Genomic DNA, 22,877 nt, shown 5'->3' with positions numbered 1-22,877 from the left:
TATTTGACATTAACTGGCCTCTCAGAGTCTTTACTCATCCCTGCAGGTTATCTCTAAGGGGGTTATAGTTTCAAATAAAAATCTATAGTTTCTCATTTTCTGATAAATACTGTATCATGTGAAAAAGGTTTAGGCCCTGAAATGAAGCCTTTTCAGTATATCATTCTTCTGGGTCCACTAGGAAGATGTTTGAGTAACAGGGAACATGGGAAATGGGAGGACTTTGTACTTTACCATTATCTTATTCCTTGGAGAGCAAACTGAAGAATCATCAGGGCGTATTTTGCTAAAACCATGGAGGTTCATCAAGAGGATGAAACTCTTCAGGCTGTTCGATTCAAAGATTTGCTCCTCGCCCCTTTGGCAGAGAATCTCCCTCTGGAAAAGGTTTTCCTTTATGATCACGGTGTGTCCGTCTTCATTCCAGCACACAGACTGGAAGGCATCATCCTCCACTATCCTCCAAAGCTTTCTTGGGAAGGAAAGTCCATAAAGAATGTTGTTTCCTTCCACGTTGTCGGCGCTTTGGTTTGGGGCCTGCGGTTGAGGGTTGTCTTGTGGGCTTGGATCTTGGGTCTCTTCTTGGCTACCGTGCCTCTCCAAAGCCTCTCTGGGACCCACATGGGGATCTGGGGATGTATCATATTGGACCAGTATTGGTGGCTGCCCATCCTCTGATGGAGCCAGCCTGGCTTCCTGCATCTCATAGGTACTCTGACTAGTCATGTTGATGCTCTACATCAACAAGCATTTGGTACCCTAGACCTATCTCTTCAAAAGTGGGGTCAGAAATGCCTGTGGTCACAGCAGCGATGCCCTATATATACTGTCCTCAAAATTCTAGAGTCTCGGTCGTGGGGCAACCAGCTGCTTAAGTCAGGTGATGTAACAAAGGTGACATGGCTGCTCTGGAGTGTGGGCCCTGGCCAAGTATGAGGAAGTGGACATCTTTAGGGACTCCATCTTCTTTCTTTTCAAAATGTACAGAAAAATAGGGGACAAGTTAATAGAAAAGGTGCCTATATGCTTCCAGGGAGATTGTTTCTTCTTGTTATGCACTGGGTGTGTTGAAAATCATGTTCCTATCTCCACTCCCACCTCTACAGATAGGGGAGGCCTGTTGATGGCCCCTTTGTTTGCAAGTATGTAATATGGGTGCTGGCCAGAATTGAAATCTAAGTGAGAAGCAAATACTTGAATCTATGAATACTCTTGATTTCTAAGTTCTGAAATGATACCATAACCTGCTGGAGCCTTGTAGGATATTATGCTTCTGAGTCAGAAGAGGTTGTCAAAGGCTTTGAAAGTTGTCAGGAGATCAAAACATCCTTATGACCTTTTTATAGTTATAAATGATTCAGCAACATCTGGATGAAATTTTCTCTCATGCACTCACAAATTCTAACATGGGAAAAGGTGATGAACAAAATATGTTGGTCAGACTCCAAAAGCAGCAGAGGATGTGGGGGACCCCAAATGAAACCTCACTTGTCTTGCCAATGTAGAGTTGAAGCCCAATTAAATACTCTATTTTTATTGAAAATCTTGTCTCTCACCATCTATCCAACAACTATGGAGATCTGAGAAAGCAAATGTCAAACACTTTTGACCACATACACTGGAGTATGCTATATTCAGGGCACCACAAGCTGCCTTTTTCATACCTTCTTTATCTAACTTGCTAGCTACGAATATAAGCTTTTGCCTGCCATGTAGAACATAATCCATACTATGTACTTCTTTTATAGTCACTCCAAGTCAAAAGTTACCCAACCACTAAAGTGAGCATTTTGCACCTGCCAGGAATTTAAACAGGAGTTCTTTTCTGTACTGTATCCTCTGCTAAAACTCATTTAAGGATGAGGATGAGCATGTGGGTTCTTCTTCCTAAGTGGCTTCTGGCACAACAAATCCAAAGCATACCAGCACATCCATGTTTGCTCACATTTTAGCATGGTATTTTTAGTGGGTTGAACAGGAATTTGTAAAATTTGGAAAGGAATGGATTTTGTCCTCTGTAAGTGTTTAGAGCTGTAGCCTCATGACAGTAGACTTGGGAGTGGTGAGTTAGGTACTAACCTATGGGTTAGGTACTGGGAGCACTATATGAATCAGCCTTCCTAGTCCTTCATATATGACATATTGTCAGAGAGCCTTATTCACAAGGAACCAAGAACTAAGCATATTTTGCTAATGAAATACAGTTGATCTATCACAAAAAAAAATGGAAGAGACTTTGTGAAAGGATGTTACAAAGCACTATTCATTCCATTATTCATTTTTTCTTTTTTTATCGCTTAAAGTATTTCATATGTCTCTTTTTTCTCCCATTGACCCCTCCCAGCCATTCCCACCCCCCAGGACAAGCCCCCACCACCCCTGTGTCTGTGTCCATTGATTATACTAATATGCATGCATACAAGTCATTTGGTTGATTTCTTATCCAACCCTCCTACTTTTCCCTGCCTTCCCTCTGAGGTATGATGGTCTGTTAGGTGTTTCCCTGTCTCTGGATCTACTTTTGTTCATCAGTTTATGTTATTCATTATATTTCATTCCTAGGTCTTTCTGAATGCATTCTATATATTGTGAACATTCCCTGTCTTGGCACTCAAGCAAGGCATCAGACAGAATGGGATGCTACCAACCAGGGATTGAAGTTGTCTGTAGGAACTGTGAACTTAAAGATGGAGAAACCTGAAATATAAATAAAGAGGTGACCTGATATATATTACTGGGATAGAAAAAATGGAAGAGCTTATTTGGGGGTGTTTTCCCTTTTAGGTCCCTTGTGATATGACTCATCTGTTAACTGATTTGTGAATTACTAATATCCATTTTTCAACAACTGGAGCAGGGCCGTTACATATAAGGAGTGCCAAATACCAGTTGTCAGACAACAATCTCTGAGGCAGGCCAAATCAGTAGCTGTTCCCAGCCTTTATCCCAGCTTTCTCTCATTGGAGAGACCAGTTCCCATAAGTACATGAATTTCTGGAATTCAACAAATTCTAATCAAGAATAAGTAAACATATTTCCTATTACAAATAAATATGCTCCTAACTGAGAAGGCAGAAAAGCAAACACAAATCTGTTCCAAATACAAACAAAATCTCCAAATCATATGGGGTCCACACTGGTGTTTTGTCTTTTCTACCTCTCAGATCTTGCCCCACTCCTGCCACATGTAAAAAGTATAGGGCTGAGTTTAAATTGGAATTTCAGATAAACAACAAATATTTTTGTGTTTGTATGTCCCTATTATTGCATAGGATATACATATATATAAATATATTTCCCAGCCAGCGTGGCTCAGTGGTTGAGCATCAACCTATGAACCATGAGGTCATGGTTCGATTCCCAGTCAGGGCACATGCCTGGGTTTCAGTCTTGATCCCCAGTAGGGGGCATGCAGGAGGCAGCCGATCCATGATTCTCTCTTATTACTGATATTTCCCCTTTCCTCTCCCTTTCTCTCTTAAATCAATAATATATATGACACCCTAATTTGCAAATAGACTGAATGGCGGAACAACCAAACAACCGAACAACCAGTTGCTATTGAGGTACGATGACCACCAGGGGGCATGTGTGGAACATGGTGGGCATCAGTAGCAGGTGGCTGGGAATAGAACAGGGTGGGGATTGGCCATGGCAGGATGATGGAGCAGGTGAGCAGGGACACCAGAACCAAAGCAAGGCACCTGTAGCTGTCATTGGGGTGAGTCTCTGGTAGTTACTGAAAATGATTTGCTCCCACATGCTGTGGTTCTGCCCAGCACTCACACCTGCTGCTGGCGCCAGAGCCACCACTCGCACCCACTGCCAGTGCCCGGTGCTAGACCCAATTACTCGGCACTGTCAGTGGGCGCAAACGATAGCTGCTGGCCTCAATAACCCCTCAGGGCTTCTCCACCTCCCCCTGCTGCTTAGGGGTGATCAGGGCAGTAGCTGCCACTAGCACCAGCTGATAGCACCAAACCTGCTCATATCCACTGCTGGTGCTAGCCCTAATGACTCTGTATCATCATCAGCAGGAGCTGTCAGTGCATGGGAGCAGCAGTGACTGCCAGCAGACAGGGGCTGTGGCAGGAGGGGCTGGGCTGAGGTGTGGAGGATGGGCCAAGACACCCCCTGTGCGCACCACAGCCTCTCTGCCCACAGTTCCTTTCAAGGTGCACAAATGCATGCACTGGGCCCCTAGTAATTTTATAAAAAGTATTCATTGTCTACCTGAAAGTCAACTTTAAGTAGTTATACAATGTCTTTATTTGCTCATCTGGCCACCTTATCCCTAACATAATTTTCCTACCAATCCATTGGACCTCCCATGCTCCTTTCTTTGATTTCCCCAGGACTTTAATTTCCACCTTTCCACCTCACAAGACTAAATAAAAGAGGGTCCTGGGAGTCTGAGCTCCAGCTGCCAGAGTCTAGATATGGCTGGGGAATTTCTCCTGGCATCCACAATTAGCCCTTGGAACACATTTTCCCATAGAAACAATGATATTAATAGCAGTGAGCTGCCTAGTGCTATGGGCCCTATAGTCCAGCCATATTCTGTTAAAGAGGCTTTTGTGGACTGGCCTGGGAACCTTCTCACCATTTGAAACATTGCTTCCATGGGAAAAATGGTTCTCAAGTTCCAAACTCACAAACACACTTTTGGAATAAAATGCATGATAAATTGGGTAACGCTTATAGACTTTCAAAGAGTCATTCAAAGCCTGTGACTTCATTCCAAGATGTCAGCAAAGTTTAGGACTACTTAGCATTACAAAGAGAGCCAGTGGATTTGCCAAAGAAACCTGAATAAGCAAACAGACAAGACTGACAAATCTATACTAGACAAGCTGACTCTGCCTTTGACTGGCTACATAGGCCAGCATTTACATTGAATGATTTCCCTTAATCAAACACATGCCTTATAGGGACAGAGTGGACACTTATCCCCATAAGGGTGTGGTTGTTAAGGAGATGGCAGTTACTCTGTATCTAAGTGTGCATTTAGTATCCTCTCATAGACACTAGCACTCCCAAGGAAGACAAGCTTATTTTTTTCCTTCTATTGTCTGACATGTCCAATGTTTTCATTGGTTCATTTACCTTCATGAAAACAGAGCAATTACACGGCTTTCATCTGCTTCCTTGAAAGGCATATGGAAAATTCTGCTTTTAGGACCAGAATGTTAATTCAAAAAATACTTCAAGGCATTCTGAGAGGCACCCTCAACCCCCGTTTTTGAAACTACATGCAGCACTGCCGCATTTGCATAGAAAATGTGACAGGATGGGACTAAAAAAAGAGGAATATTATGTACAGAGATACCTCATCTTATTAATTATTATTTGAAATGAAATCTAGTGTCAGGAGCTATAAAGTGCCAGAATTAGAAAAAGAAAATCATCATGTATTTAAAACCCCTTATAGCCAAGCCTATGTGGATCAGTGGTTGAAGTCAAGGTTGGATTCCCAGTCAGGGCACAACTCCAGTTGCAGGCTTGATCCCCAGTGCTGGCCTTGGAGGAGACAGCTAATCAATGATTCTCATCATTGATGTTTCTATCTCTTTCTCTCCTTTCCTCTCTGAAATCATAAAAATATACTTTCAAAAAGAAGGTCATTATCTCTCTTTAAAAAATAAAAAATAAAAACTTTTACAGTGTATAATAATCCTATATAATAAAAGCCTAATATGCAAAATGTCCACTCTGGCGATCATTTGTCTGAACCAGGAGTTCGACTGCTCACTATGATGTGTGCTGACCACAAGGGGGTGGCACAGAACATGCAGGGCATCAGAGACACAGTGCTGGTAGTGTGTGGCAGTGGAGGTGCTGCCAGCCCTAACGGGACCGCTGCAGGATTGCGGAGCAGGTGAGTAGGCAGCACCAGGCCAAGGCAGGTGCAAGCAGTCCCAATAGCCCTGCCAATTGCCCCATAGACTTTGACCAGTGGCAGCAGTGGGGGGCACAGCACTGAGGGAGCCGGGCTGGGGGTTAGGGGGTCTGGCCCAGATAGATCGCCCCGCAGGAGGTGGGATGATGGAGCAGGTGAAGGGGCAGTGCCAGGCCAAGATGGGGTGCCAGGCAGGGTTGCAGGGCTGTGAGACTGGGGATGTGAACTGGGACTTATTCCCCACAGGCCACCCTGAGGGACTCCACCTGAGTATGAATTGGTTTACTGAGCTTCTAGCAATTAAGAAATTACTACACTACTGATCTTTTAGAAGCAGTACAATCACCTGGTCAAACCTTTATTAACCACCAATTTACTTCTTCCTTAACACTGCACAGCAATAATTATTAAATGGAAGAATACAAAAAATGAAGATACTGAGAAATAATGTATATCATATAGCAATAGTATATTAAAATGCATCATTTTAATTAAGATTTTTTTCACTAGTAAAGAAATTTATATTTTAGGTTTGGTTTACAGCAACATATAGTTTGTCTTAAAAATTAGCAATGCATATTGGTAACTATTATTGTTGATATTGTTAATTTGTTTTAAAATTAGCTTTAAGAGATTATTTTTTTCTCCTCTGAGCAGAAAGCAATCACTACCATGAAAGTGCTTTAACAGGGTAGTTCAGTAAATTACATTGTCAGGGCTCTATAGGGGCACTGGGATCTGGAGTCACAGTTTATGACAGCGACATTTTCTTGAGCATGTGACCCTGGACAAGTCACTTAACCTTCCTCAGATGCAATTAGTTTTGTTTTTTTGCAAAATCTTTTCAAATTTTATTAAAACTTCCCCAAAGATTATGGTTATTTTATTTTTAAGAAGAGATCTTCAGGGAAATTATTTTTATTTATTTATTTTTTAATATATTTTATTGATTTTACACAGAGAGGAATTGAGAGGGAGAGTTAGAAACGTCGATGAGAGAGATACATCGACCAGCTGCCTCTCGCACACCCCCCACTGGGGATGTGCCCACAACCAAGGTACATGCCCTTGACCGAAATCGAACCCTGGACCTTTCAGTCCACAGGCCGACGCTCTATCCACTGAGCCAAACCGGTTTTGGCTGGTTATTTTATTTTTAAAATTAAGAATGTGGAAACTTCTTACTAACATATAAAAACAGTTAAGATCATATATTTGGCCGAAACCGGTTTGGCTCAGTGGTAGAGCATCGGCCTGCGGACTGAAAGGTCCCAGGTTCGATTCTGGTCAAGGGCATGTACATTGGTTGCGGGCATATCCCTGGTAGAGGGTGTGCAAGAGGCAACTGGTCGATGTTTCTCTCTCATCGACGTTTCTAGCTCTCTATCTCTCTCCCTTCCTCTCTGTAAAAAATCAATAAAATATATATATAAAAGAAGATAATATATCCATATTTGGCAAAGTTTATCATAAATACACTAAATTGTTTTATAGGTTGAATTGTAAGAACTATTAATATTTTATTTTTTAAATGAACAAAAAGTAAAATCAAATTTTGTATAAATCTATTAATTTTAACACATGCAAAATTTGTGTAACTATCAACCACGATCAGGTTATACAACAATTCTGTTACCCCTAACTCCCACCACCACTGCCACCCCTTTATAATGACACTCTCCCCTCACCCTAACCCCTGGAAATCACTGATCTCTTCTCTATCATTACTGATTTTTCTTTTCAAGATTGTCCTATAAATGAAACCATATAGTATATAACCTTTTGAGACAGGCTTCTCTCAGTCAGCAATGCCTTTGAGATTCATCCACAATTGGATGAATGTATAGATTTACTACAATTTGTTAAGTAATCATCCATTGAAGAAGATTTGGGTTGTTTCTACTTTGATTCTGTTTCTAGTTGATTAGTCAGGTGATTATGAATAGATCTATAAACATTTATATGTAGGATTTTGTGTGAACATAACTTCATTTCTCCACGGAAAGGTGATTGCTGAATCATATGGTAAGTATATGTTTTGCTTTGTAAATAAGAAATTGCCTGTTTTTCAGAGTGGCTCTACCATTTTTCAAACTCACTAGCAATGTATAAGAGTTCCAGTTTTTCTGTACTTTTGTCAGCACTTCATATTGTCAATATTTTTTATTTTAGACATCTAATAGGTTTTTAATTGTATCTCATTATCATTTTTTATTTACATTTCACTAATGTTTAATGATGTTAAATATATTTTCATGTCATGATTTTTCATTTGTATATCTTCATTAATAAGTCTGTTAAAGTATTTTGCCTACTTTTTAAAAATTGTGTTATTTTCTTAATGAATATATATATATATATATATATATATATATATATATATATATATATTGTGTACAAATCTTTTGTGAGATACCTGGTTTACAAATATTTTCTTCCAATCCAACTTTTTTTTATTATCTTGATAGTGCCGTTGGCAGAGCAAAAATGTTTAATTTTAAAGAAGTCTAATTTCTTTTTTTTTCTTTTATAGCTCATGTTTTTGGTGTCATGTCATGGCTTTGCCTAAATTCAGGTCAATTTTTTTCAAGTCTTGCTATTTTAGCTTTTACATTTAGATTTATTATACATTTTCAGTTATTTTGTATAAAGTATGAAGTTTAGGTCAAATGTTATTGTTCTGACTGTGTATGTCCAATTGCACTGGTACCATTTGTTGGAAAGTCTATCCTACTTCCATTGAATTGTTTTTTCACCTTTGTCAAAAATAATTTGGTGCCATGATCTCTTGCCCAGACCAGGGATTAGCAAACTATGGCACACAAGCTGAAACTGAACCACCACCTATTTTTATAAATACAGTTTTATTGGAACAGAGATAAGATATGCCCATTGGTTTGCATGTTGTTTATATATTATCTATGGCTGCTGTTGTTGGCTGGATTATTCCATAAATGTCAATGAATTCCTCTTGGTGGATGGTGTTGTTCAGTTATTCTATATCCTGGATTATTTTTGTCTACTAATTCTACCACTAACAGAGAGGTGTGTTGAAGTCCATAGTTACACTTGTGGATTTATCTATTTTTATTTTCAGTTCTGTTAGTTTCTGTCTTATATATTACTAGAGTCCCAGTGCACAAAATTCATGCACTCTTGCGGGGGGAGGGATCTTGTTAGCCTGGCCTGTGCCCTCTTGCAGTCCAGAAGCCCTTGGGAGATGTCCAGTTGGTGGCCTAAGCTGTTAGTCAGACATCCTTAGTGCTGCAGCGGAAGCAGGAGTGGCTCCTGCCATGCCACCACCCCTGCACTTGCCAGCTGTTTCTGGCTGAGCAGTGCTCCTCCTGTGGAAGTGCACTGAGCACCAGGGGGCAGCTCCTGCATTGAACACCTGCCCTCTGGTGGTCATTGTGCATCGTAGCAACCGGTTTTCTACCATTCAGTCAACTTGCATATTAGCCTTTTATTATATAAGATAAATCTCTGTTGCTGGTGCATACACATTTCGTATTGTTATTTCTTTTTTGTGAATTAACCCTTTTACCATTATATAATGGTCTTCTTCACCTGTGATAATCTTCCTTGTTCTGAATTCTAATTTGTGTGAAATTCATTTATTCATTCCAGCTTTTATTGGGCTAATGATTAATGGTATATCTTTTTATATACTTTTATTTTTCATCTAACAACATAATTATATTTAATGTAAATTTATTGTATGTATCTAATTTATATTTGGGTCCTATATGGGGAGTGCAAGAGGTAGCCAATTAATGATTCTCTTTCATCATTGATGTTTCTATCTCTCTCTTCCTTTTTCCCTTTCTCTCTCAAATCAATAAAAAAATATAATTTGAGCTCTAGCTGGTTTGATTCAGTGGGTAGATTACCGGACTGCAGACTGAAGAGTCGCAGGTTTGATTCTGGTCAAGGGCACATGCCTGGCTTGCAGGCTCAATCCCCTATAGGGGATGTGCAGGAGGCAGCTGATCAATGATTCTCTCTTATCATTGATGTTTCTCTCCCTCTCCCTCTCTCTTTCTCTCTGAATCAATAAAAATATACTAACTAAAACGTCCCCTGGATCTTAACCTCCAGGCATTTGCCAAAGAGAGTTTTCTACATTTGTTACACGTGATGATATGGAACAAAAGACGTATTTTTTTTTTTTATGTCTAATTTCCCATTCAAGAATTTTCCTGTATTAGAGTCATACGATTAACTCCTCCTGAGTCTCTCCTAAGCTTGCAGACACCCACCACAAATCACCTCTTAACTTCTGTTCAGTTCTTCATCAAACCAATGTTCCTTGTTTTTATGTATGCAAATCCATCACCTGTTTTATAGACACCCAAACGGTAATTATTGCATGCTTGAGTTGTAAATGCCACACATGAGTGTCTTAATATAGGTATGTGTGTAATTACATAAATATGTCTGAGCTAAAAGAAGAAATATAACCCATTCAAAACACTCCAATTTATTTATAAGTAATTGTACTTGTCTGTTCTCCTTAGTTGCCTAATTCCTCAAAGGCTCTTTTCTCCTCTGTTTGCCTTTTATTTTAAAGAGGACAGACTTTGTTTAAAATTATTAAATGCAATGCATGGTGTAATCAAGATGTGAGACTTTGTGACTTTTAAATGTGTCTTTAAAATTTGCTTTACATTTTATATTTGTTGTAGTTCTGTCATGTTGCAGAGTTTCCTTCTTCAGCTTCATTTTACCACCCCAAAGTTGCCACTCCTGCTTGATCATACACTCTCCTCTCCTTTCTATTTCTCACCTCTATCAGGAATGACTCACATACACTCACACTGAGATTTGTTTCTGGTCAGGTATGCAGAGATAAATCCAAATACACTAAGATTTGGCTTGAGAGTAACTCACAGTGGGAAAAGGATTTTATATAATTCCATGTTTTTTATGGGAGGATTTATTTATTTCTGTTCTCTGGGATTCTTGTCAAACCAATTCATAGAGCTCTTCTAAATAATATTTGTATTTCTCTGCTTACAAATCATTTTTATGTGTTTGATTCTCACAAGAACAACGAGACAGGCAGCATCATTGCTTTTCTTGAATAGATTAGGAAATTAATGCTCACCCAAAAATGGGGGCGCTATGAGCTATGTATTAAACTAGGTAGCTTTCCATGATTGCTTTTTTATTCATTTAGTTATTTGACAAATGTCTTCTGCACTCTCAAGATGTGCAAGTTTCTGTGCTAGGTGCTAGGCACTGCACAGATGAGACAGTTTCCTTTAGAATTAGGGCAACAACATTATTTTTGTTTAACTAAAACTGAATTCTTATTTCCAGAGCAAGCTTAGGCATATTTCAAGCCTGTCCAAGTTGAAATATAAAGTAATGAAATAAGGCAGACAAAGCAAATCGGGGCTCAAAAGCTATTATATACCAAGCTTGACTCAGCCTTTTGTAAGTATGACTTGAAACAAATCAGTTCACCTCTCTTGCTCTGTTTTTCCATCTTTAAAAAGACACTAGAGTATCAATAGCTCTATGAATATGCCTGTAAAGTTTCATGTTAATTGCCTCTATCTGTTAAAAGATATATTAGGTCTTTGACTCACTCTAGGAAGTGGGGGCTACATTCACCAACATGGGGTTTTGTCAGATTCTTGGGGTACATCCAATTTCAAAGGGTACTCTTAATATTATAACTGAATATTTTAAAAGGGGGAAAAGCCTACTGATTTTTTTATTTTAAACTGCAGAATACAAAGTTAATGTAGTATTCTAAACTGAGAAGAACATGTACTCAATTTTAGAGGTGATATGGGGAAAGGAGTAGCAATTATCTGTTGAGCTAAATGGACTGTGAAATTTAAGTAGAGGATGCTCCATTTGGCTTGTAGGAGTGGCAGGAAGGGCAGGGTCAAACTCCAGTGACCATTTGGTCACACTTTTACTCCCCCTCCTCCTTCTTCTAGGGGTAGAGAGGAGGGATTTCTACTGTAGTGCTCTCTCCTTGCTACATCAGTTCTCCTCCCTGATAGAATTACTGATTGAATCACTGCCTTTTGCATGCCAAGTAACTGATTACTTAACCATTTACCTTGTTTCAATGTCTTCCCATACAGACAATTTATTTCTTGTGATGAGAACTTCTTTATTAAAAATTTTAATGTTGACATTATTGCAAACTTACCCCATTTCCGACCACCTTTGTCCACCTCCATCAACTCAGCTTCCCCTCCCTTGACTTTCACCACACTTGTCCATGTCCATGGCACACACATATTTGTTCTTTAGCTAAACTCTTTAACTTATTTATCCGGTCACCCCTACCATCATCCCCTCTGGCACCCACCAATCTGTTCCATGTATCCATACCTCTGGTTCCATCTCCATTTTGTACTTTTTTTTTTCCTTTTTGGTCTCCCAATTTGTTGATTTCAGCAAGTATGCCCTTGATGATCAATGCACTTTTTTTAAATTTCATCTCTCATTTCATTTAATCCATCTGCTTACACTCTTGCCCATCACTCACTCCTGACATTTTTCATCTCCATGTTGACAATTATCAGATTGGTTTACGCTCCTTCTTCCAGGTTCTTCCACAGCTTTTGTCCATCTAGCATTTATCCAATCATACCCTTCTGTCATATTCTTGTGGATTGCTAGACCTGAAACATTGATTTCCCCGCTCCCCGCTCCTTCCATTGCCTGAAAAAATAGTTACTAACTAAATGATTGTATTTTTCAAGTCTCTCCTACTGGAAACCCACAAATTATCATTGATCAAGGACTTTCATTAAATGCATCAATAAGCAAACACTATCCTTTAACACACCACAAATCTGTCTTGCCCAGAGGAAGGGAGCAGGGGAGAAGACCAGAGCAATTCTTTTGCTAAGTTCTTCATATGAATGCAGAGTAAGGAACAACCCTTCATCTTGATGGGACCCGATCCCTTCTCCACAGGAGCACATAACTGTCAGTGACATAAATAATTTTTTTTTACAGATTAACACAGGCTTATGTGCAGAAGATAGGCCAGATGCCTAGTGACTTGCATCAGAAGAATGTTCCTGATTTCTTTTCTTGCCACCTTTAAGATAAAATAAATGCAAAAGCTTGGAGTTGAAAGTCTACTGAATACTAACAAAGCTCTGTTGAACGAAGAAACTTGCTATGCACTGCTGAAATTTCCTTTCTCTCAGAAATGCCACTGTAGCAGCCTTCCAAATCTCCACCCCTGTGGCACTGCTTTGAAAAGCCATTGTTTCTATTTCAACTGATAAATATAGCTGATGATTCCTTATTTTCCCCTTTAAAGACAAGCAAAAAGGGGAAGTTGGAGGGAGGAAAGCACCTTGAAAAAGCTTCCCAAGAGCAAACATCAAAATGCCTGCACCCTGCATGTGCTTTAAAAAAATATGGAAACCCAGTGGAAGCCATTAGCCCATGTTTCTTATTTCTGAAACCCCAGAAGGCTTCACTCTGCCAAAACCAACTTTTGAAATGGGAAAAAAAAGAAAGGGTGATTAACAAAGAAGAAAAGCCATGCTTAAATGATGATTCCCCCCCACACACCCCCAGCTATGTCTTTCCTGCCACATTAAAATACCTCCGGAGTAGATGAAAGTACTTGCTATCTAAAGGAGGTAGTAATGCCCATCAAGACATTTCATGCCAGCTTCCTAAATGCCTTATCAAAGGTTTATTGAAGAATACAGTCATCTTGCTATTCTCACTGGTTTTAAAGAGTTCCATGAAGACAAATGAAATGCCCCTTTCCTTCATGCAGTTTCCACCCAACCATTTCTGATAATACCTTTCATGTATAAATCATACTTATCTGATAACATTTGACAAGGCCTATCATATTAACAACAGAACCAAGACAAGGCCAAAGGTCTGAGTAAATGCATTATATTCATTTAAAGATGCAGAAATGTGTTCACAGCATATTAAACTCCAGAGAGCAGTAGGCTATGTGTGTGCTACAATTTTACTGGTGCTGGTACTTAGGATTCAGGGAATGGTAAATATGTTATTGAAACTCTATATACATAAAAATTATTTATTATATAAATAAAAATAAAATGAAGCAGCTATCTTTACAAGTGGTTTTATTCAACCCACCCTTAAGTGATCTTTTTCTTTTTTTGTCCTTATACAGTAATAAAAGCAGATTCAGTGCTCCAGACACTAGCAGTGGGTCTGAAATCTCTTGTGTATCAAAGACTGCTGTCCCATCACCACCATGTCTGTTCCTCAGGCTCTAGGCTTTTAGCCATCTTTGATTCCTTACTATCCCTTAGTCTCTGTTTCTCATCAATTGTCATGTCCTACCTTGAATGGCTCTTGTGACAATTAAGTGAAAAGATGCATTTCTATTTTATTATAGAAACTTATTAAGTTCTCAATGAATAGGAACTGCTATTTTGTCATTTTTATTATTGGTGACTTTATACTCCCAACAAACAAAAGTCTTGGACAGAATGGCTTCACAGGTGAATTTTAACAAACATTCAAAGAACTTACACTTAGCCTTCTCAAACTATTCAAAAAAAAAAGTAAAGAGGAGAGACCATTGTCATGCTCATTTTATGAAGCCAGAATTATGCTAATTCCAAAATCAGATAGACTTTACAAAGAAAGAAAATTGTAGGCCAGTATCCTGGGTGAACATAGATGTTAAAATCCTCAAAAAATATTAGCAATATGGCCCCAGCAATACATTAAAAAGATCATATACCATGATAAAGTGGGATTTAATCCTGGGGTGCAAGCCTGGTACAATAGTCACAAATCAATCAATGTGATATACCACATAAACAAAATGAGGAATATAAAAATCACATGATTATATCAATAGATAAAAAAAGGCATTTGATAAAATCTAGTACCCATTTATGATAAAAACTCTCAGCAAAGTGGAAGTAGAGAGAACATACCTCAACAAAATAAAGGCCATATATGAGAAACCCACAGCTAACATTTTGCTCAATGGGGAAACATTAAAAGTGTTTCCCTTAAGATCAGGAAGAAGACAGGTATGTCTGCTTTCACTACTCTTATTCAACACTAGTGGCCTGGTGCACAAATTCATGTACACTGAAAGGAAATTAGAAGAAATATTTTAATATTACTATTCTCCCTTTCTCTATAATAGAAGTGTCAACCAAATTCATGATTAACAATGATAGAAACACACTTCTGTGATTGGCACCAGTGAGAGCTTTATATGTATCACACATGTGTGAGCCAACATTTATTTTTAAATTGCCAGTGTGTGTCATATGTACTGGCCATTCAGCAGGTCAAATGGTCACATGGATGGATGGTTGGTCACTTAGTCTTTTATATATATAGACTAGAGGCCCAGTGCATAAATTCATGCACCAGTGGGGTCCCTTGGCCTGGCCTGTGGGATCGGGCCAAAACTGGATCTCCAACATCCCCTGAGGGGTCCTGGATTGCAAGAGGTCACAGGCCAGGTCAAGGGACCCCACTGGTGCACAGTCGGGGCTGGGAAGGGATGCAGAAGGGCTCCAGGGAATGTCTGGCACAGCTTGCTCAGTCTCAATTGGCTGGAATCCACCAGCAAGCAAACCTACCAGTTGGAGCATCTGCCCCCTGGTGATCAGTGCACATCGTAGCAAGTGGTTGAGTAAACTTATCATATCACCAGCATATTACAATTTGATTGGTTGAACGGATGACCAGACATCCAGACACTTAGCATTATTAGGCTTTTATTATATAGGATAGTATTGCAAGTCCTAGCCACAACAATCAGAAAAGAGGAAGAAATAAAAAGCATCAAAGTTGGAATGGAAGAAGTAAAGCTCTGATCATTTGCAGATGACATGATACTGTATATAGAGAACCATAAGAACTCTACCAAAACCACCATGTCATTAAGAACTGAAAAGAAAATTCATTAATAGCAGGATACAAATTTAATATTCAGAAATCAGTTGCATTTTTATACACCAGTAATGCATTATAGAAAGGGAAACTAAAAAAAAAAAAAATCCATTCACAATTGATTCAAAAGATGTAAAAGGTTTATACTCAGAAAATTAGAAGACACTGGAGAAATAAATCAAAGAAGATACAAATAACTGGAATTACATACCATGTTTATGGGTAGGAAGAATTAACATCATAAAAATGAACATAGCACTTAAAGTAATGTGTGTATTCAACCCTATTCCTATCAAGACACCAATAGCATATTTCACATAACTAGAACAAATATTCCAAAAACACAAATGGAACCACAAAAGACCCTGAATATCCACAGCAAACATGAGAAAGAAGAACAAAGTTGGAGGAATCACACTACGTCATATCAAACTATACTTTAAGACCATAGTAATCAAATCAGCATGGTACTGGCATAAAAAGTCATACATATCAATGAGATAGAATAGAGAGCCAAGAAATAAACTCACACATTTATAGCCTATTTATATGTGATAAAGGAGGCCAAAATATAAATGGGGTAAATATAGTCTATTCAAAGTGGTGCTGAAAAAATTGAACAGAAACATGCAAAAATAAAATAAAGCTAGAACACCTTCTTATATCATACATAAGAATAACTCAAAATGAACTAAAGTCTTAAATTTTAAACTCAAAACTATAAGAATCCTAGAAGAAAATGTAGGCATTAAATGTTCTGATATTTCTCATGGTTTGATTACCTCAAACTAAATAGATTTTGCATAGCAAAGGAACCCATAAAAAATACAAAGAGAAAAACAACCTAATTGGGAGAACACATTTACTTATGATATATCTGATAAGGGTTAATATTCAAAATTTATCTTAAAAAACTTATACCACTCAACACCAAACAAACAAACAATCTAATTTAAAAAATGGCAGAGGATCTGAAAGACTTTTTCCAAAGACAATAAACAGGAGGTCATTAGACATATGAAAATATGCTCAACATCACTAATTGTCAGAGAAATGCACATTAAAACCAAAATGAGTTATCACCTCACACCTGTCAGAATGGCTATCAACAATAAATCCAAAATGACAAGTGTTGTTGAGGATGGGAGAAAAGGGAAACCTAGTGCACTTTTGGTGGGAATGAAGATTGGTGCTGTCATTGTGGAAAACAGTATGGAGTTTCCTCAAAATAAAAATGGAACTGTCTATTACCCAGAGATTCCACTTCTGGTAATTATCTGAAGAAACCCAAAACACTAATTCAACAGAATATATGCACCCTTATTTTTATTTCAGCATTATTTACAACTAGAGGCCTGGTGAATGAAATTCATGCCCGGAGAGGTGTCCCTCAGCCCAGCCTGCACCCTCTCCAACATGGGACCCCCTGAGGGATTTTCAACTGCCCATTTAGGCCCAATCCTAAACAGGCAGTCAGACATCCCTCTCACAATCAGGGACTGCTGGCTCCCAACTGCTCACCTGCCTGCCTTCCTGATTGCCCCTAACTGCTTCTGCCTGCCAGCCTAATTGCCCCTAACTGCCCTCCCCTGCAGGCCTGGTTCCCCCCTCCCCCAACTGCCCTTTCCTGCAGGCCCAGTCATCCCCAACTTCCCTCTCCTGCTGGCCTGATCACCCACAACTGCCCTCTCCTGCTGGCCATCTTTTGGTGGCCATCTTGTGTCCACATAGGGGCAGCCATCTTTGACCACATGGGGGCAGCCATCTTGTGTGTTGGAGTGATGGTCAATTTGCATATTACTCTTTTATTAGATAGAATAGCCAAAATCTGGAAGCAGCCCAAGTGTCTATAAGTAGAGTGAATAATAAAGCTATGGTACGTTTACACAATGGAATACTACTCAGCTGTAAAAAAAAAAAAAAAAAAAAAAAAAAAAAAGGAGGAAATCTTACCCTTTGGACAGCATCAGTGGACCTGGAGAGCATTACACTAAGTGAAATAAACCATTCAGAGAGAGACTAATACTATATGATTTCAGTCATGTGTGGAATCTAATGAACAAAATTAACTAACAAGCAAAATACAGACTCATAGATAGAGTGTGTGCTGACTGCTGTCAGGTAGCAGTGGGGGAAAGTTTGCAGGGGGATGGGGGATTGAGCAAAAAAGAGAAAAACCTCATGGACACATACAACAGTGTGGTATTTGACAAAGGGAGGGGGGAGGAGCAGGTAGAGGAGGTTATAGAGAGGATAAATGGTGATGGAAGGGGATTTGACTTGGGGTGATGAAAACACAATACAGATGATGTATTATAGAATTGTACACCTGAAAACTATATAATTTTATTAACCAATGTCACCCCAATAAATTCAATAAAAAGGAAAAAGTGAAATAAGTAAAAGTATATTTTAAAGATAGAAAAATAAGTGTAATTTTATTTGACATCTACTTTTTAGGAACCTTAAAATGTGATTACATAAAATCAAACAAATTATAATTTTAAAACAGTATTTATCTCTATTAACTTTTCTGAAAACAGTTTTTCTTATCAAGTGAATGCTAGTCCATCATAATTAGCTAGGAATTCCTTTGTAATATTTTTCAGATTATCAAAGATGTCATTAGCTGAATCACACAAACCTCATTACTTGATCATATGTGACAATGATTCAACTCATTAAATTAGAATTAAAATATTTTTCTGATTATCTTGATTTTTAACATGCATTTTTATATCTATTGATGGCACTCTAATGAGAACTATTGGCATCAGAGCTACCACAGATATTAGAAATCATTTTCCCTTATGCCATATATGAAGAGTCAATTGATATTTTTACCTTGAGATGGGATTTTCAGGTACAAGAGCTAAGAAATTTGAACTGATTGTGAAATACTTGATTCTTAAAGGCAAGTCACAAAAACTGTGCCATTTTTGGATATTAAACACTCTGTTGCTTTCTTTGGGGTTGGACATAAATAGAAATAGCTATGCTTTGGAGGAATTTCTTTTGTTTTTTAATAGTTAAACCAGATTTATCCTCAGAAATTAAATGTCTCTCTGGGTAATTTTTACGAATTCACTGTAATTAAAGCTTGCACATTTGGCATTCTGTTTGTCTTTTTACATTATGCCATCACTCATTCGTAACCTTGTCATAAACTAACAGAAGACTCCTAGCAGTAAGATGAGATAGAGTATATATTGATGACTTCTCCCCTCAAGGTCTCTGGTTTAGAAACTCCCCACCCAAGTTGAGGGAGGAAAGCTTATTTGAGGTCCTTGAGCTGTTTTCTATTCATTTTGTTCACTTAACACCTTATCAGGCCAAGTCATTTAAAGAGCATTAAAATTAATGTCCAAGATCATTAAATGTAAGTGAACATATCTGGGAAATTTAATTACTCTGTCTAATCAACCTAAAGGCTCTTAAAACTAAACAAGAAGTCGTCTATAACAGGAATTACACCAACTTTCCTAACACCATATCATGAGCTTTAAAACAAAGGCCAGTCAAAATAACAGATATCTGCCGTGCTGATAGATGGAGGCCTTCTTGGGTGACCCAAGGTGAATCCACAAATGTAATGGCTCAACAGTGAGGAAGAAACAGTGAAGAAGGATCAGGAAAACAATAATCTGGTTATGACGTTAATATATGCCTAGAAACACATGCCAATTTCACCCAGATGGCCTTTTTAGCCTTGAAAAATTGGATCAACACAAATGAATGAAGTTCTGAAAGTTCAAAAGGGTTTTCATTGAGAAAAAGAAAATAAAAGATTGCTTCCTTAAAATCAAGCAATCATTCAGGAGGCATGCAATGCTATTACTTCCAAATGTCTCTCATTATCACACTGAATATTTTTGTCTCAGATTTATGGCAGTTCAAGTTTGTTTTCCTTCAAATATTTCTTTATCCAAACAACCCCTTTTAATTTGGAAATTGGAAAAAAAAATTCCCCATAGACATTCGCAGGCAGCTGCTACATAATGTTGCAAATTTACTTCCAAATGGGATCCAATTTTTGCTCGTTTTCAACATGAATCTTTTGTTCTATATAGTAAAATCATGCATTTATATTTCTACTGCCTTTTGCACTTCTCTTGTTAAGACTTCTAGGCCCTGAATATGAAATTCAAGCTTTTGAAGGCAGATTAATAGAAATCAGAAACAAGAACAGATTTCTGTTCTCAAGAACACACATAGCCATGCTGAAATCATCAAGAGCAGTGTGAGTCAGAGATCAGAGTCTGACTCAGCAGACAAATACAGGAGTGGGCAAAAAGTTGGTTTACAGTTTCAGTGACATTCGTTTGAGTTAATAAAACTATTGTAATAATTATAACCTGCATGTTTTTTTCTATACAAACAACTGTAAACTTATTTTTGCCCACCCTTGTATGTTTATTGCAAATTTTAGTCAATTGAACAGGCATATTCACTTAGCAATTCAGTTTTCACATCAAACCTCCAAGGTTTCTTTCATCTTGAATAATATTCTTATGCCTTCCAGATGCTGACAACATTAGGTGGTAACCATGATGTCTGTTGTATGTGTCAGGGGGGCAGTCAGGAGGTAGCCAATAGTGTCCTTCAGGAAACTCCTCGTGAGAGTATTGTTTTTATTTGCATGGCAGTACTAGTAAGTGCTGTATACATGCAATCTTTGTGTGGTTCGGAAAGAGTTTAAAAATGTAAAGTTTGCAAAAAGATGGTAAGAGAGAGTGGCCATAGACAATCTATATATATAAAAGCCTAAGCAACAATTACAATGGAACGACCGAAACAGGTAGTCAGACATCCCTTTCACAATACGGGACTGCTGGCTCCCAACCTCTCTTTTGCCTGCCTGTCTGATTGCCCCTAACTGCTTCTGCCTGCCAGCCTGATCACCCCCTAATCACTCCCCTGCCAGCCTGATCAATGCCTAATTGTTCCCCTGCCAGCCCAATCGTCCCCAACTGCCCTCCCCTTACAACTCAGTCACCACCAAATGCCCTCCCCTGCATATTCCCTCTTTATTAGATAGGGTTTTTTTCTTTGACATATTGGACATACCTAACTGGTTTGGCTCAGTGGATGGAGCTTCATCTGTAGACTCAAAGACCCCAGGTTCAATACTGGTTAAGGGCATGTACCTTGTTGGGACACATACCCAGTGGGGAGTGTGCAGTAGGCAGCTGATCGATGTTTCTCTCTCATAGATGCTTCTAGCTCTCTATCCCTTCCCCTTCCTCTCTGTAAAAAAATAAATAAATAAAATATTTTTTTTAAAAAGGAAACATTTAAGATTCCTCCATATCTGCCTGGCTGGTGTGACTCAGTAGTTGAGATCCCAGGCTGCTGTCACTGGGATGGGGGTGGCACTTTGGGGGTGCACGCGCCTCCCAGGGTGAGACCCCAGCCCAAGGTGCTGCCCCTGGTAAAGGATCACATACCCAGTGGGGAGTGAATTTGTTTTTGCTTTTTATAAAGCGTCAGGAGGGCCTCAGGGCAGCATTCCACCAGGCTGCTTACTCTGCCAGCTGGCTCTCAACTGTAGCCCTTGCTGAGACTGGGAGACTCCGGCAGGGCTGAGAGAACTGGGCATCAGTATCTTGTGGCTATGGGTGCCGCCCTTTTGTCATGGAGTGATGGTTAATTTGCATATTACCCTTTTATTAGATAGGATAGCCATTCTTACAGGTGTGAGGTAATAACTCATTGTGGTTTTAATGTGCATTTTTCTGACAATTAGTGACATTGAGCACCTTTTCATATGTCTATTGCATTGCCCTTCTGTATGTCCTTTTTGGATAAAGGTCTGTTAGGAGATTTCAAACATGGCTGTCTTTGAGACTGTATTCATAGGATTCCAGTGGTCAAAATCTCATTCTGGCATTCATATAAGAGTAGAAAAGGAGAAGCCTGAGGGCATAATTGACACCTATTCATTGGACATCAAGTATTTTTTTTTATTCATATATTGAGAAACATTGCTCTTTTACTTATTCAGGCCCAAATAATAGAGCAATGAAACAAATACTCATAGTCTCATGATAGATTAGTTTTACAGCCTACCTTCCCACTTGTGGGTCTGAGGAAACTGAAATAAATTTTGACCATGCAGAGACCACCATATTTTTGCCTTTGAAACCCCTATGATTTAGGAAAGAAGCCCCCAAATGGTCTGAAAAATAACAATAGTAGCTGCTTTCATGGTTTCAGGGGTTTGTGGTAAATACTTGTATGAAACTGAACATAACATTTTGATAACTTCTATAATGTTTATTTATGTTTGTGCATTTTTATCCTGCCCAATTCTCAGGAGGTCATGAGTCAACATAAATCATATACTCTACAATAAGATAAAAATAAATGTGAAGTTTTTGCTCAAGAGAGCAGATTAAAGACATGCATCTTCAACTTTTTCTGTTCCACATCATTATAAAATACATAAAAATATGTTTTATAGGAAAGTAATAAATGGAAATCAATACTGATAAAGAAGAAAATTGCCATACATCTTAGGGAATCTCTAAAATATAAAAAAAGAGATTGTACTAAAACTAAGGTAAACATATATGGGAGATCACTTTAAGCTCACAAGCAATAGATGCAAGTAGCTGGAATGGCTCCAGGATAACTGTCAGGGTATTTAACTGGGGAACTGTTTTTCCATAAGTGTTATAGAAAAAGAGATGATTGAGATGATAAAAAAAATAAACGAAATAATAAAATAAAAAGTTCCCAGAGCTAAAGAAAGACACACCTTTAGAAATACAAGGGACTATCTCATGCCAAAGAGAATGAATAAAAAAGATACTCACCTACCTACCCTGTTTCCCCAAAAATAAGACAGTGTCTTATATTAACTTTTTCTCCCAAAGTTGTGCTAGGTCTTATTTTCAGAGGATGTCTTATTTTCGAGGAAACACGGTATATCCTGGGTAAATTTTATAATCCCAAAGATAAGGGAAAAGAAAACAAAAGCTGTCAGATATTACATAAAAAAGAATAAGAATAAGATTCACAACAGAGTTCTCATCAATAATACTAGATGTTAGAACATGAATTAGTGAACATG

The 22,877-nt window shown here is 38.4% G+C and overlaps 1 long non-coding RNA gene across 1 annotated transcript in view; it reads right to left on the bottom strand.

The window, feature by feature from the left end:
• The window catches only part of LOC311615777, a 154,217-nt gene that overhangs the window by 201 nt on the left and 131,139 nt on the right, over window positions 1-22,877 (bottom strand). The window lies entirely within an intron of this gene.

Source organism: Pipistrellus hanaki (assembly GCF_964339955.1).
Source record: "Pipistrellus hanaki genome assembly, chromosome: X".
NCBI lineage: Eukaryota > Metazoa > Chordata > Mammalia > Chiroptera > Vespertilionidae > Pipistrellus > Pipistrellus hanaki.
The sequence above is the reverse complement of the archived record's forward strand: the minus strand, read 5'-3'. Positions and strand labels throughout refer to the sequence as shown.